The 15110-nt window shown below is 40.8% G+C and overlaps 1 protein-coding gene across 1 annotated transcript in view; it reads right to left on the bottom strand.

The window, feature by feature from the left end:
• Positions 1-13304: 13304 nt before the first annotated feature.
• Positions 13305-15110, bottom strand: part of MAP7D2 (MAP7 domain containing 2) — a gene marked incomplete at its 5' end in the record, with an annotated part of 79369 nt that continues 77563 nt past the window's right edge. Inside the window, one exon of the mRNA XM_006021233.3 lies at positions 13305-13575. The remainder of the gene's footprint in view (positions 13576-15110) is intronic.

The following is a 15110-nucleotide window of genomic DNA, read 5'->3' as shown; positions in this document are numbered from 1 at the left end:
CATTCCTGCAACTTAATTGGGTTTAACAATAGGTATCTCAGAAGGCAGGGAATTTGCATTAGGGCTGTGCGAAATGGCTACATTTAGTTTCGGTTTTGGATTCAACCATTTTGGAGCCATTTTGATTTTTTTGGTGTTTTGGATCACCATTCCATTTTGGTTCGGCTGAATCTGTTTTGGAGTTTCGACACTGTTTCGAAGATTCGGATCGGCCAGGGAGAAGCAGATACAGCTGGGCAGCTGCAGGGTCTCCCGCGGCTCCTTCGGCTGTGCCTGCCTCTGTCCTGGCAGGGGGAGCTGCAGGAGAAGCCCCCAAGGCTGTCTTTCCCTCCAGCCCCATCCTCCGCCCGGCCCCAGCCCCCCAGCACTTAAAAAAAAAAAAGCAGCCCCGCACTCACTGGCTGCAGCAGCAGGGATCAAGGCCTCTGATCAGCAGTGTGGATAAAGGCCTTTTTTTGTTTTTGTTTTAAGTGCCAGGAGGCTGGGGATGGAGCCGGGCAGAGCAGCCAAGGGGGCTTCTCCGGTAGCTCCTTTCACTGTGCCTGTCTCTGCCCCAGCGGGGCAGGAGAAGCCCCCATGGCTGCCCTGCCTGACCCCATCCCAGCAGCAAAGTAGGTTTAGATAGGATATCAGGAAAAAAATTTTTCACGCTTAAAACTGTGAGGCAGTGGAATAGACTGCCAAGGGAAGTTGTGGTCTCTCCATAACTGGAGGTGTATAAGAAGAGGTTGGACAGACATTGGTAAGGGCATGGGCCACTGATGCCTCCTGACTGATGCCCAGCAGCCAGTCAGCAATGCTGGCCCAGAAGTGCCAGGGGTGCTTCTCTTGGTGCCCCTGCTCTCCAGCTGGTGCTCTCAAGGGGGCACTGGCTTGCCACTCCTGCCTGTGCACCCCCTATGCATCGCCAGTGGGTCAGGGATAACCTAAGTATAGCTGTGCCTGTGTTCTGTTATGGGTATTTTCCATACTTCTGGGCTTTGCTGGTTGCCACATGTGGCCAGAAGAAAATGTTTTCCCCTCCTGCTGCTACACGTGTCAGGGTTTTTTTAAACCTTCCTCAGAAGAATGGAGTGTTGGCTACAGCCAAGGCTGAGGATTTTGATTGGAGTGTACCAACGCTCCTGCTGGGACTTACAACTGGAGGTTACTGGTTAGAGTAGGGTTACCATATTTCCAGTATCAAAAGAGAACACCTGAGAGGGGGGAGGAGCATAAGACAGTGCGGGGGGGGGGGGGATATGCCCATGGTCTGCCTCTGCCCCTCACTCCTAAGCCCCTGCTGCTCCAGCCCTGCCAGCCCCCACTCACTCCCAACCCCCAGCCCTGCCAGTGCCCCTCACTCCCAAGCCACAGCCCCCTGCCCCCCAGCCCTGCTGCCCAAGCAGCTCGTGCACTGTGTGCGTGCGTGCACACCCACCCACCCACCCACACACATGGTGTCTCTTTACCTGGTGGGGGCCTGCACGGGGAGCACATGACCCCCAACAGCCAATCACCTTGCCTGCTGCTCCCACCCCCAAGCAACCAGCCTGGGAGAGCAGAGGAAAAACAAACAAAAAAACCCCCCAGACATTTACTCTCATTTAAAATACTCGCCTGGACATGAGGACAGGGATCCAAAAAACAGGACACATTCAGGAAAACCCAGATGTATGGTAACCCTAGGTTAGAGGGTTTTGCCCTTCTGCTCAGGATCAGATTGATCACCATATTTGGAGTCAGGAAGGAATTTTACCACATGGTCAGATTGGTACAGACTGTAGGCGTTTTTGCAGGGGGTTGGAGAGCAGGGGTGGCCCTTTCTTGGATTTCTTGAGTATATTTTAAAAATGTTTGCAGCAGCAGCATGCTGGTTGCCATGGTCCCCCTGACTTACTGGTGGCAGATTAAACTGTTAGGGCCTGTGGTTGTGTCTGGGTTGAATGTATAATTTTGTTAATTGGTTAAAAAAAAATCGATTTGTATAGGATGGTTTGGATAGCAATGATCCTGCCTCAGGATTAAGACAGGGCAAGGTCTATGTGTGGCCAACCTTCACCATTGGGTTCTTTGCAACAACCCAGACTATAGCTGTGGCAAAACACACTGTCTCATACTGTCAATGACTGCCCAATAAGTTCAGTGGTGGACTACAGGAGCTGCATGTGGCCACTGAGGATACTATTGCATGGCTTGGTGATAGACACACTGACTGACTGCTTCAGGCAGGGGGTTGTTGTAGATGAAGTATAGAGGCCTCTTCCGGCCCTACTTCTCCAATTCTATAATTCTATGACCCCCAGTGTAGGCTTCTGCCTGCCCCCCGACCCACACCACTGCTGGACCTGGTCCACCACCCTGAACTGTACTGACATCCAATCCCCAACCTGTCCCACTATCCAATTCCCAACCTGGACCCACTGCAGCTGCTGCTGACACCACGGCTACAGACTCCAAACAGCTGCACTGGTGACATCTCTGGTCTTGGCCTGAGGCACATGGTGGCTCTGACTGCAGTCATGAGTCAGGGCTGGAGGTGGAGCTGCAGCAGTCACCTGCCTTGGGCTGTTACTTGAATCTAAGGTGAGGCTCCCCACCCCTATGTTGAAGGGGTGGAAGAAAACTTGTCTTGGATTTGGATGAATACAGTAAGTCAGGAAGGATACCTGGTCTGAAAGATTTTATATATATAAAATATATATATATATATATATATACACACACACAAACACACACACATATATATATATAGAGAAAGAGAGAGAGAGAGAGGGAGAGCAAGAGTGAGAGAGCTAGAGAGAGAGCGAGAGAGGGAGATGAAGTCATCTGCATAATACATGCTCCTCCCAATTTTAAAAGAAAAATACTTAAAGAGATCACTGGTAAGGAAAAGCTGTCTAGAGATCCCTGTTGTTATGGAGTTCATCTAGTCCCCTAGTTAGATAAAAGCCAGGATATCCTGATAAGCTGCCAGGTCTCATGGCAGAGAACAACACTGTGAATAAAGCACCTGCATCCCGCAGTCATCCCAAAAGCTTTTCCAGATAGAGAAACAGAGTGAAACATTTATGTTATTTCTTTTACACTGTTTTCCAACCTATACATTTGCTTGCATGTATGATCTATCTTCCTTCTGTAAAAATCCATTTTTCTTTGGTCTTTACTGTGGGAAGGCAATTTTCAGAGCAACTGGTAAATTTCAGGCATTCCACTGCTTCAGAGGGGAGAATCTATTGCATGTTGGAGCAGACTTCATTAATCGAAGAATTAATCAAGTCTGCTGGAACACGGTAATTACTGTGCTCCAGCATCACGTGTATCAGAGTCTCTGCACTGAAAAATGGTTGTGGGGATGACTTAACTAAAGCTAGTTAAAGCCCCCCACCACCATTTTTCGGCACAAGGACGCTGATACACATGATGCTCTGGGTCCTTTAATAAGTGCAGCTCTTGGAGCCCCGCTAATTAAAGAGCTCCCCTCCCCGCACCACCTCCCAGAGTACGTCTATAAATGCCCTATAATATTTTTCAAAATGAAGACAAACATCCCTTAAGCTGGTAGGCCTCCTCTACTGGAGCTGCAAGGGTGGGTCCAGGGCTGGAAAGACTGAAATTTGCTGGGGTAAGAAGTTACCCCAAAGGCAACATCTAGTCCAGGGATGGGCAAAATGCGGGCTGGGGGCCAGATGGGGCCCGCCAGGCCACTCTATCTGGCCTGTGGGGCCCCTAAAAAATTTAGAAAATTAATATTAATCTGCCCTGGGCTGCCTGTCATGCAGCCCTTGACAGCTTGCCAAAACTCAGTAAGTAGCCCTCTGCCCAAAATAATTGCCCGCCCCTGATCTAGTCTGTTCTTTGTAGACAGCTAGCAGAACAGTGGAAAGAAGCTTAGAGCTGAGGAATCGCACTGACATCACCAGCAGTTTGTCATGCTTAAAACTGGGGACCAAGCTAAGGGAGCCTGTTACAACGACACTGATTTCAAATGAGTTACATCACCCTAAAACCAGGAAATAAAAAATATAGCTCAATAAATTAATCTGCAAAAGTGTGATGATTTTGTACTCAAAATTCTAGACAACACTTTCTTGCCTAACAGAGAGAATAAGTCACATTAGGGACTCTTGATACTTGAGTGAAACTGCTAACGTAGCAATTCTGAGTAAGAACCCCCCCCCGATTTAATATCATTCAAACAGACTGATTGCATTCTATGGCTCATTTCGCATCACCAAAGTATTTTTAAAGCGAGTCTTTAATAAGGTTTGAGTCGTACATAATGGTTCCTGTCCATCTTACTTAAAATATCATTCCTTTACCCACACACAAAACAAATCCATTCCCACTAAGTTCTAACAGGCATATATCTAGATCATATACCTTAAACTAATGGACATGCCTACTGTAGGAATAAGTATATAGTACAAACTTCACTACCAAAGGAGAGTTTAAAAACAAAATAATTTTTTAGAGTCATAGATGCTAGGGTCAGGAGGGACCTCAACAGATCATCAAGTCTGAACCCCTACCTGGGCAGGAAACCCTGCCTAGGCAGGAAAGGGTGCTGGGGTCAGATGACCCCAGCCAGATGCCTATCCAGCCTTCTTTTAAAGACCCCCAACGTAGGGGAGAGCACCACCTCCCTTGGAAGCCCATCCCAAATTTTGGCCACCCTTATCGTGAATAAGTTTTTCCTGATATCTAGCCTAAATCTGCTCTCTGTCAGTTTGTGACCATTGTTTTTTGTTACCCCAAGAGGCGCCCTGGTGAACAGAGCATCTCTTATCCCTTGCCTTGCTGCGTCCCCCTAATGAATCTGTAGGTGGCCACAAGATCACCTCTCAGCCTTCTCTTGCGGAGGCTGAAGATGTCCAGGTCCCTTAGTCGCTCCTCATAGGGCTTGTCCTGTAAGCCCCTAACCATATGAGTGGCCCTCCTGTGGACCTTCTTGAGTCTATCAACGTCCTTCTTGAAGTACGGCACCCAAAACGACATGGTACCTCCAACTGCAGTCTGACCAATGCCTCATAGATGGGAAGGATCACCTCCTTGGTTCTATTTGTCATGCATCTGGTGATGCATGATAAAGTGCGGTTAGCTTTGCTGATGATTTCGTCGCACTCACGACTCACGTTCATTTTGGAGTCAGCTATGACTCCAAGATCCCTTTCTGCTTCTGTGCTGCTGAGAGGGTCACTGCCCAGCCAGTAGGTGTGCTGGATATTTTTGCACCCTAGGTGCAGCACTCGGCACTTGTCCTTCTTGTACTGCATCCTATTGTGTACTGCCCACTTCTCTAACCTGTCCAGGTCTGCCTGCAATCGTTCCCTACCCTCTGGAGTGTGCACTTCACCCCACAATTTATTATCGTCCTCAAAAAATTTTGACACTATCAAGGCCATTAGAAGGTGGTGTGGTAGAGTTTATATAGATCTAACTACACATGACTTTTACAATTTAAAACTTGCTTCATTTTATGCTACTATGCAATTTCTTTGGCCTTTCCAAACTATAGTTCTGTCTTTTGGTCCATGTACACACACACACATACACCACTAGAGTTTGGAAAAGCCAAAGACACTGAAAATACAGCAAATTTTAGACTTAAAAAGTCATGTGTAGTTAGATGGTCAGCAGGTATTACCCAAATTTAAAAAAAATGGGGTTTGCATTGTTATCCTATCCTTCTTTCCTTCCCTATTTCCTGTTGAACCCATTTGTTGTAATTTATCTTGCATTAGATTATAAAGAACCTGAGGCAGGATCTTGAATGTAGCTAGTGTAAGAAAGCCCTGATTCAAGTTGCAGCCTCTAAGTATCACCTTTGTACTAATAATTAATAATAAACAGAGCTGATACACTGTGTATCCATCAAGTATGAAATGATGGTGACAGGTGAACTTGGATACACAAAGAAGAAAAAGTTCAAAATCATGGATGATATCACCAAAGTTACAGTGGAGATAAGCGTTAGAAATGGACAACTTCATAAATTATATGAAAACTAGAAGTGCTTCATAAAAAGGGCTAGACTGACAACTCTAAAAGCAAATTTAAGTTCTCCTCTTATATACAGCATGCATATAGCATAAGCACAGCAAAGCAAACCAAGAACTTCTCTTGCATAGCCTACCAAAAAAACAAAGGCAAAGCATGGAAGAGATGTGAGTGCTCTTTATAGATACAGAGAAAAACAGCAGGGAAGGGAAGAGCTACTTAAGCCAAAGAACAATCTTAACACAAGAACAAATTAGCCAGGAACTATTTAGCCTTCAGACTGTATCATGATTTCTAACCAAGAGTGAAGTTCTAGAATAGCATTCCCATAGGAGTCTGGGTCAAGAAACCCAACTAGTTTTAAGATAAAGCTTGGTAAGTCTATGAGCAAGATTACACTTTAGGATTGCCTGTGATAGCAGGAGACTAGACCCAGGAGGTCTCTGCACATCACCTGACCCAGATGTATGACCCTCTAGAAGTCAGAAGATTGTTCTTTCTCCATGCTCATTTGTTTTTTGATCTCTCTGCTAACTGTAGTTTGAACAGTCCCATCAGGAAGTGAACTAGGAGGGGATTTATTCACAATTTATACACAGAAACAAAAATTTCACAGAATATTTACACCCAAAGCCTACTTGTATTTGAGCTGACAGTCTAGAAGTGAATACCCTGGCATTGGTTTTGAACTCTCAGTAGCACAAATGAAGAATAACTTCAGAGAAATCACTGGAGATGAACCCATGAACCCCTGATCTGTCACTTCCTCCTGGAACGCGGTAGAGTCTGCTCAGGTGTCTCCATAATCCCCTTACATTCCACCTAATAGTTCTCTGTTGGAAGACTGCCCCACAATTAGGATTAAAAAAATAAGAAAAAGGAAAGCCCAATTCCAGAACTCGGCAAGAAGATTTTTGTCTTTTGCTTTAGGAGAAAAGTTATTTTAATGATGCAAGAGACATCTGAACTTCTGAAAGTCTTATGTTACATTATGACTACAACTCTAATAATGGCCTGTATTCATTCTTTCCATGGGAGTAACAAGCACTATTCATGTACTGCTTTTGGTAAATACATAGCTGTCATACTCAGAAAAACAGACAATATTATGGGAATAATTTTCCCATTTATGATATCATCCCTCACCCACATATTTTTTTAGCTGGCTCATTCTGAATGCTTGGGTCCATTCCTGTATAGTGCTGAGCACCTGTAAGTCCCTGTGACTTCAATGACTTATTTCCCAGAACAAAGGATCTGGGTGAAATATACAGATTATAAAAACAAAGCCCCATGATCATCCTTAGTTCAGAGTCTTTGTAAAGTTTACCATGTTTTTTCTATTTTATTTCTCCAATCTTTTTGCAATCCTAATCGGCTCGTTTATGAAAAAATATCTAGGGCTAAATTCAGAAGAGCTGTATGTCTGCCTTCCTAAACTTCTACCTAAATATCAGACTCTAGTTTTGGAGGGTTCATTTTGTTCCAGCAAATTGCAATTATTATCTAAACCACCATTGATTTGGAAACACTATTTCTTTGGTTTTCAAACAGTAGAAACACTGTAAAAAAACTTTTCACTGTAATTCAGTACTTCCCTCTTGACAGAAAAAGCAAAAAAGAGGACAAAAGAGGACTCAGAAAAAAAAAAAGAAACTGGTAGCTCAGATATTAGTTATTTCTATAAAAAACAAACACTTTCTTTCTCTGTGTCTCCAGCTCTATAATGTTCCCCTACAATAAGTATTTTCCCAACAAACTAAATATGACTAGCAATATGAGCAATAACAGCCTCTAATTTTCCAACAATGAGCACTTATAAAGACAACACTCATCTAAAGGTTGGACATTAATTATTGTGGGAATAATAATGTAGGAATATTACTACTAACAGTATGAAAATAGTTCAAAAATTTTTTTTAAGATTTTTTTTGTAACTGCACTTCCTTCTCGAAGAGTTTGAGTGATTTAATATCAGGATTTTTTCATATTAAAAAAAATGTAATCAGTTACAAAATCATTTAATGTTTTCCAGCTTTTGATATATTGCCCAATATTCTCAATTTTCTCCTTTTCTGGTATCAACTTAACATTTAAACAAATGTTTTTCCAACTATTTAAGTTGGTCTAATAAAAGATATCAGATTCACCCAAAGAACCTTGTCTGCCTATGTCCTTAGCCCAACATGGCTACAACCTACCCCTCTGTAACTTAACATTTATAAACTTCAAGCAATTTAGTTTTATTATATGTATAAAAATGGAGCTGCGGCTTATATTTTGTTTGAAAGGAACAGAAATAGTATGAAGACCACAATATCATCTTAAAATCCTACCAATACTTAGGCAAAAAAGGAAGCATCTTCTAATTACTGAATTTCATCAGTAACTTCAGTTGCATACAAATTAAATTGGAAAACCAACAGCCAGCACCAATGCAACTGTTTTAACATATGAACAGTGGTTCAGAAAAACTGAGAACATTAGAACCTGATTTTTTTTCATATCAGGTTGGCTTGCAAACTGCTTACTTTGCAGTGGGCTGGCAAATTAAGAATAAGATGCTCATAAGATTGCCTGGCTTTTACTTGAAAAAGTGTCATTTCTTCACTCAGCTAGAGCATATCAGTGGTCCCACACAGCTATATGCTGCAGCTATATATGCCCCCAGCTAGTTTGCAAACCCTCATCCTTCACAGGAGCCTAGGAACCTAACCCCATGAAGAATCCTGATTCTACTGCGAAATTGCAAATGGATAAGTTTTTGAAAGCGTGCTGCCACTTAAGAGTTTGATGCCTTCCATCTCAGGACCACTTCTGCACATAAAGTACCAGAAGGAAAGGTGTTTAGGAACTGATGGTACAACTACTAATTACAAAACTTCCTCACTAGGGAGTGGGGAAGCAAGGGGGCAGGGGGTGCAGGAATAGACGCAGCCCAGTGCATGGAGCTGCCTTGTTACAAATCTGACATTAAGCATTAATTTCTTAAGAATCTGACCACAGGATGAGTTGATAAAGATACACTTCATTCACCAACAAGTGCTTCTCTGCAACCTCAGCATCACCATTATTTTTAATACAACCTGGTTTAACTAACAAGAAATCTATTGTGGATTAAAGTTATTAAAAATATATTATTGGGAGCTGAACACATGAATCAAGAAAGTGGAATGCCACTCCATGTAATTGCATAACTGAAGCCACAGAAAACAGAATTCTTCTCATCTTCTGCCCTGTCCAGCCAAATGCTTACCTCACTAATCACAGTCTGGCTTTAATAAGACTGGGAAAAGTGGACATATCCTTGTGGAGGTAGCAGAGAGAAAATCTCAACAAGGAGCATCAAGTGTGGCACTTCACCCTGCCTTTGAGGACAGTGCTACTTTTGGCTGCTCCTGAACATGTGAAAACAGAATGCCTCTTTCTCAGTCCCCTTATCTGCATTGCCCAGTGGAAGTTTAAAAAGGTGTGTCATATGGTAAATCTGCCCATTTCAAACTCTGTTCTGCCCACCACTATCAATGGCTCCTATGTGGAGATGCTGGTGAGAGAAAGGTGCTGCTAGTTTTCACTAATGAGACAAGGTAGCTGCTGTGGGCTGCCAATTTCAGATCCTCTCAATCATAGAAAAGTAGGGCTGGAAGGGACCTCAGGCGTTCATCTAGTCCGACCCCCTGCTCAAAGCAGAATCATCATTATCTCTAAACCATCTCATCCAATTGCTTGTCTAGCTTTCTCTCAAAAACTTCCACAGATGGAGATATCACAACCTAGGGTTAACCTGCTTGAATGCTTAACTATAGTTAGACAGACCTTCCTAATATCCAACCTAAATTTCCTTTGCTGAGATGTAAGACAATTACTTCTTGTCCTGATTCCTGCAGCAACAGAGAAAATTCAATTGCTATCCTCTTTATAACCACTCTTCATATATTTGAAGATTTATCATCCTTCCTTCATTCTTCTCTACTCCAGACTAAATGACCCCAGTTCTCCCAACCCTTCCTTTTAAGTCACCTTTTCTAAACCTCTAATCATTTTTGCTGCTGTCTGCTGGACACTTTCCAATTTGACTGTCTTTTCTGAACCTGTCTCCTGAGATTCTGATCTATATTCAGCTGGCTTATTCTATAACCCTAGGTGCTTTTCCACCTGACTCTATTCTAACAAATTCATTCCCAATTATCATTTAGTGGTTGGATCTTTGGCAATGCTGAGAGCTAGGCTGACTTTCACTTTTGAGGTCTGAAAGAGATTTTCCTTTTATGGCAAAATTAGCAGGCTGCCATATGGGTTTTCTTCCCTTCAGTTTCTTTACTTACAATTGGCACAACTTTGAAGGACTACAATGCATTTGGTGGGACCACAAAGAGTCAGAGGGAGGTTCTGTAACCCAATAGGCTGCTTGGACTTTGGTCCAGAGCATGGCACTGTATGGGAAGGGGAAATCCGGCTCCAGGTGCTTCTACTCCATAACCAAGAGGTCTGCCAGGTAGCCAGGCTTGACTTTAACTTTAGCTAATATGGATAACAATAGCAAGAAAAATGTGGAGCACAAATGTTAGTACAAAACAGCAACCTGATGATGTAGCCAGGTATCTGATGGTCTTGTCCTACTCATGCTCTAATCTGTGCTGCCAGTTTCACTGTTGCTTGTGCTAGCTAGATTAAAACCAACACAGATATACCTACCAGTGCTACAGCTGCCCCTCCTGATGGCAGAACAGACATACTGTATCTTATGTAGATTTTTCAGCCCCTTTCTCTCAGCTTTCTTTCCTCCACTCAGCAAGTGAGAATCGGGCAGGACTCTAGGCTTCCTAACAGGGTCCCTGGCAGATTCAAGGAAGTAGAGCGGACATAGCATTCCCACCCTCATTATGTTATGTGTTTGCAATTTAAAAAGAAAAAGACAAAACCTCCAAGAAAGACCATTCAATTTGGCAGGTCTTCAGAGGGAATTGAGGGAGGGAAATGGTGAGAGAGAACCATTATTTTTTTGACTATTAGTGAAATCCTACAGGATACATATTGTTACATACAAGGTTGAGGATATTTCATTTCAATGTATTATATTTCATTATATTTTATATTTCATTGCATATGTATTATTGGCCCATATTGTGTGCTAGCCCAGCTGTTAAAAATTTTCTGCAGTTTCACCATACCAATTCACTTTTGACTTTCAGCAGAAACAACAACAGAGTCCTATTTCAGTGGTCCTCCAAGACTCCCGTTCTGTTGACATTTTGTAAGAAAAATCAACTTGTGGACCATTTCCTTATTTTCCCCACCCTTGCTCTTTCTCCCCACAAAACTTGACTTCCAAATGGCTTAATTCTACACATATATACACAGGACTTGAAAGATAACTTATCAGATAGATTTTAAAGCCCCAGAATTCCTGTCTTATTCAAATACAACTCACTGCTCAAATGAATATGAGATGAATGTTATCATGAATGGCAGGTGTAATACACTCTAAAATGCATCAGACTTGCTCATTTTGCATTTTTAATAGAAATTAGTTTTCTTTCTTTTTTTTTTTTAAACAAAACATTTGCAAACAACTCTTCTCTAATAGATGAAGAGAACAGTGTTGGCAATTCTGTTACTCAAACTGGACTCCTTCCAAAAAGAGGTATGTGTGTTTAGCCTAATGAGTAGTTCAACATTTGTGCTGAATGTTGCTTTGTAATATGGATACATTCACAGGTCAAGTACCTGAGAGAACACTATTTTCTAAAGGCCATTTGCTTTTCTTATAGCTTTTCTTACTAGTCTAGCATTCATCTATTTACCATGTAGCCTTTATGAACCAAATCAAAACAACAGTAAGAAAACAAATGTAAAACTTAAAATATTTGGAGAAACTAAGGGATCATCATGTCATTCACAATGATATCTTTCTGAGAAAAAACACAGACATTTTTTTAATCCAAATTTTTGCCAGGATTATTCGAAAAAAATGCTAGGAAACAAGTCAGACTCGAATGAAAATGTATTTCACTTTTATACATGCTATACATGTCATGCAAGTGAAGAATTCTACCAGTTATACAATGACACCATATAAATCTCAGGTGACATCTGTCAAACACAATATATCACAGTAAAACAAACATGATTAGTTTGTCTTTTTTTTCTTTATTCTTTAGGAAATATATGTAGGACTAGTTTGGAAGACACAGTACCATGCTACAGCTTACTGCACAGTCAACAGAAAGATATTTTGCTGAAATACATCAACATAAATAGAACTGTACTGTTGTAGGCATGTTTTCTTTATATACTTGCACACAATTTCATTGGCTACTTTAATTTTTTTAAACAGTTGCTGGCTTTAAAAAGCACAAAACAGGGCTACAATTGAGACCAAGCTACACAGTAAACTTCCCTATATATATATATATATATCAAAAAAAGTTTCCACTTTTTTGTAGTTTCCAAAAAGTGATTTTTTTTAAGGAATTGGACAGAAAAGTCCTTCCAAGCAGCACAGAATCTAGCATAAAAGTTACCATATTCACTAAAAAAAAACCCTAACCAAAATACATTGTATGGCACGTAATATCTATATATCTTATGTTCTCAAGATGAATTTCCCCATATTGATGTTTGCTGAATATTAAGAATGCTAATAGTGTTAAACAGGTGAGAAAATTGTGCGAGTGCCCCACAGCCTTGCAATTTTTGTAGTTATGTCTGTATATTGTTACTGATATTATATTTTTTGTTGAGTCTATAGGAAAACAAAAGAATTTTGTCTGATCCCCACAATGTTCTTGCTTGGAACTACTGCTATGTAATGCATATTAAGCAGACTGAAACACTCATCAAGCCTATGTTATTACCAGGGTTATCTGACACCTAAGTGATACAGTCACTTAAAGACTTTAAGTCTTTAACCAACCAATGATTTACAAGTGGCTAAAAGAACCCAAACAGACAAAATAGTCACGTATAATGCATATTAGCATGGAGTAATTCTAATACTCCACAGTCAGTAAGAAGGCTCCTTTGATTCCAGCAGTTGCATATTTTTTCATGCCTCGTCAGTTATAGTTTGGTAATTATACACCTGCAAAAAAGTTGCCATTAATTCTTCAAGTTTTTATCTTTTTGTTAATAATAAAAGAAAAAAAGAAGATAGGCATGGAGCTAAAGTCCAATACATTATTGAATATTAACACACTGGGTAAACCTCAAATATATTTACAAGAAAAAGATATCCAAGTAATTCTATGATAGATAAAACTTAAAAGAAGAATGATTTTCAAAAAAATGGACAGGGTAAAAATCACAGTTTAAGTATTCAGATGAATTTTAACTTAAAAAAAAGTGCTTTATTAGCAGCTAAAGCTCAAATTCTAAAGCACAATGAATCTTCCCTGAAACCATTCTATGGATTCCTGGTTTCTACCAAGAGTGGCCAGTTATCCGACATACCACATGGGAAGACAGTTATATTCAGCTCTGATTATTTGGAATCCAGTGTTCAAGGACTGCAGAAGCTTTTTCATATGACAAGCTCATATTTAACTGCCAGCAGCATCACAGGGATGTATGTTCTCCACAAATTACTACCTCTGTCTGTCAATAAAAAAGAAAAACATAGTTTGATGCAATTAAATGGCTCCGCTTTTTCTAACTTAAGAGTATTCTCCTGCAATAAAATTAGTGGCAACATAGTACTTTAAGACTGTCATTATACTATAGAAAATGTGCTTTTACTTCGTTTGTAGGTTTTCCAGGAAAATGACTGTTACCAGGCTCTACAATGCTGTGTATATTTACAGCAACAAGAAATAATAAACAGCAACAATAATCACCAGTTTCCATTTCATTATACACAATTAGATTCACTTTTATTTTCTCTATGCTATTATAATAAAATAGGGTATAGATAAGAACTGTGACTAATAGGAGAGTGTATATAATAATTTAATGACAAGAAAACATTCCTGTATTTTTATTTTTTATTTTGGGATAGATATAAGTTCTTCTTTTGAATATTCTTAAGTTAACTACATGCTTTCAAGTGCCTCAGTGAAACTAATATGTGGTATTAGCACTAATTTCAGAAGTATCTTACGTATCTTATTAAATAGCAACTACTTTCTGTGTAATTAACAAATAAAGACACAGTTCCTCAAGGAACTTAAATCAGTAGTCCTAAACTCTTCACTGAAGGCTCAGCCTCAACCAGAGCTAGTCATGATCACATGCCATTTTTTTTTTACACTTGTAGCAACTTCCTTGCTTTCACTGGCCCTGGTTAAGAACCAGCTAGTACATGAGGAAGGTCATTACCAGCAGTTCTTAATATGAAGAATGTGGGGTCGATAACATTTTAGTCGGGCCTCAGTTCATTTTTCCAACAGCTAAAAAACTCCCTCCTTACTCATGATGTCCCTGACACCCACACGACTTCCTGGGCCATCATTTAGTCCCCTGTCTTTCTCACCCACAATGGCCAGGAAAAATACATATACAACAGGAAGTCATATAAAAAAGTGCAAAGTCAAGATTTAGAAGAACTATAACAAGGGAACAGTTAGCTAGTCTCCCCGTGCAAAGCAGGGGATCAAAAGGAAAGGAAAGGAAAGAAGAAAGTTGGAAGAGAGTGAAGCTGTGTAAAGTATTAGTAATTAACTAAAAGCACTTTGATTTTTGACATGGGAGTCTAATGGATTGTGCATAACCCTAAGAAAATACTCATTTCCAAGAGATTCAACACCTAGGTCAGGGGCGGGCAATTATTTCAGCTGGAGGACTGCTTAATGAGGTTTGGTGAGCGGGCAACCCTGCCCCTTAACAGTTGCCCTGCCCCCTGGTTGCCATCTTGGGACCTTAAGTCCTTCCCCTAACCCCTGACCTTTTCCACCGGAAGTCCCTCTCCTTGCCCCCCAGAAAAAACTCCTTTTGTTAGGGGGGTGGCCATTTCAAAACCAGAAAAAAAACAAATCATACACTACAAATCAAACACCTACTATAACATATTTTAAATTTTATTATAAAAATATTTTTGTCATGATTTGTGTTTGCATCATGTATATAGAGGTGATTGCATAGTAACTCAAAAATAAAGTCTTAGTCTTGTATTTTGTGAGGAGGTGTGGTTGGGG

Source organism: Alligator sinensis, unplaced genomic scaffold, assembly GCF_000455745.1.
Source record: "Alligator sinensis unplaced genomic scaffold, ASM45574v1 scaffold583_1, whole genome shotgun sequence".
NCBI lineage: Eukaryota > Metazoa > Chordata > Crocodylia > Alligatoridae > Alligator > Alligator sinensis.
This window is presented reverse-complemented; position numbering and strand designations above follow the sequence as displayed.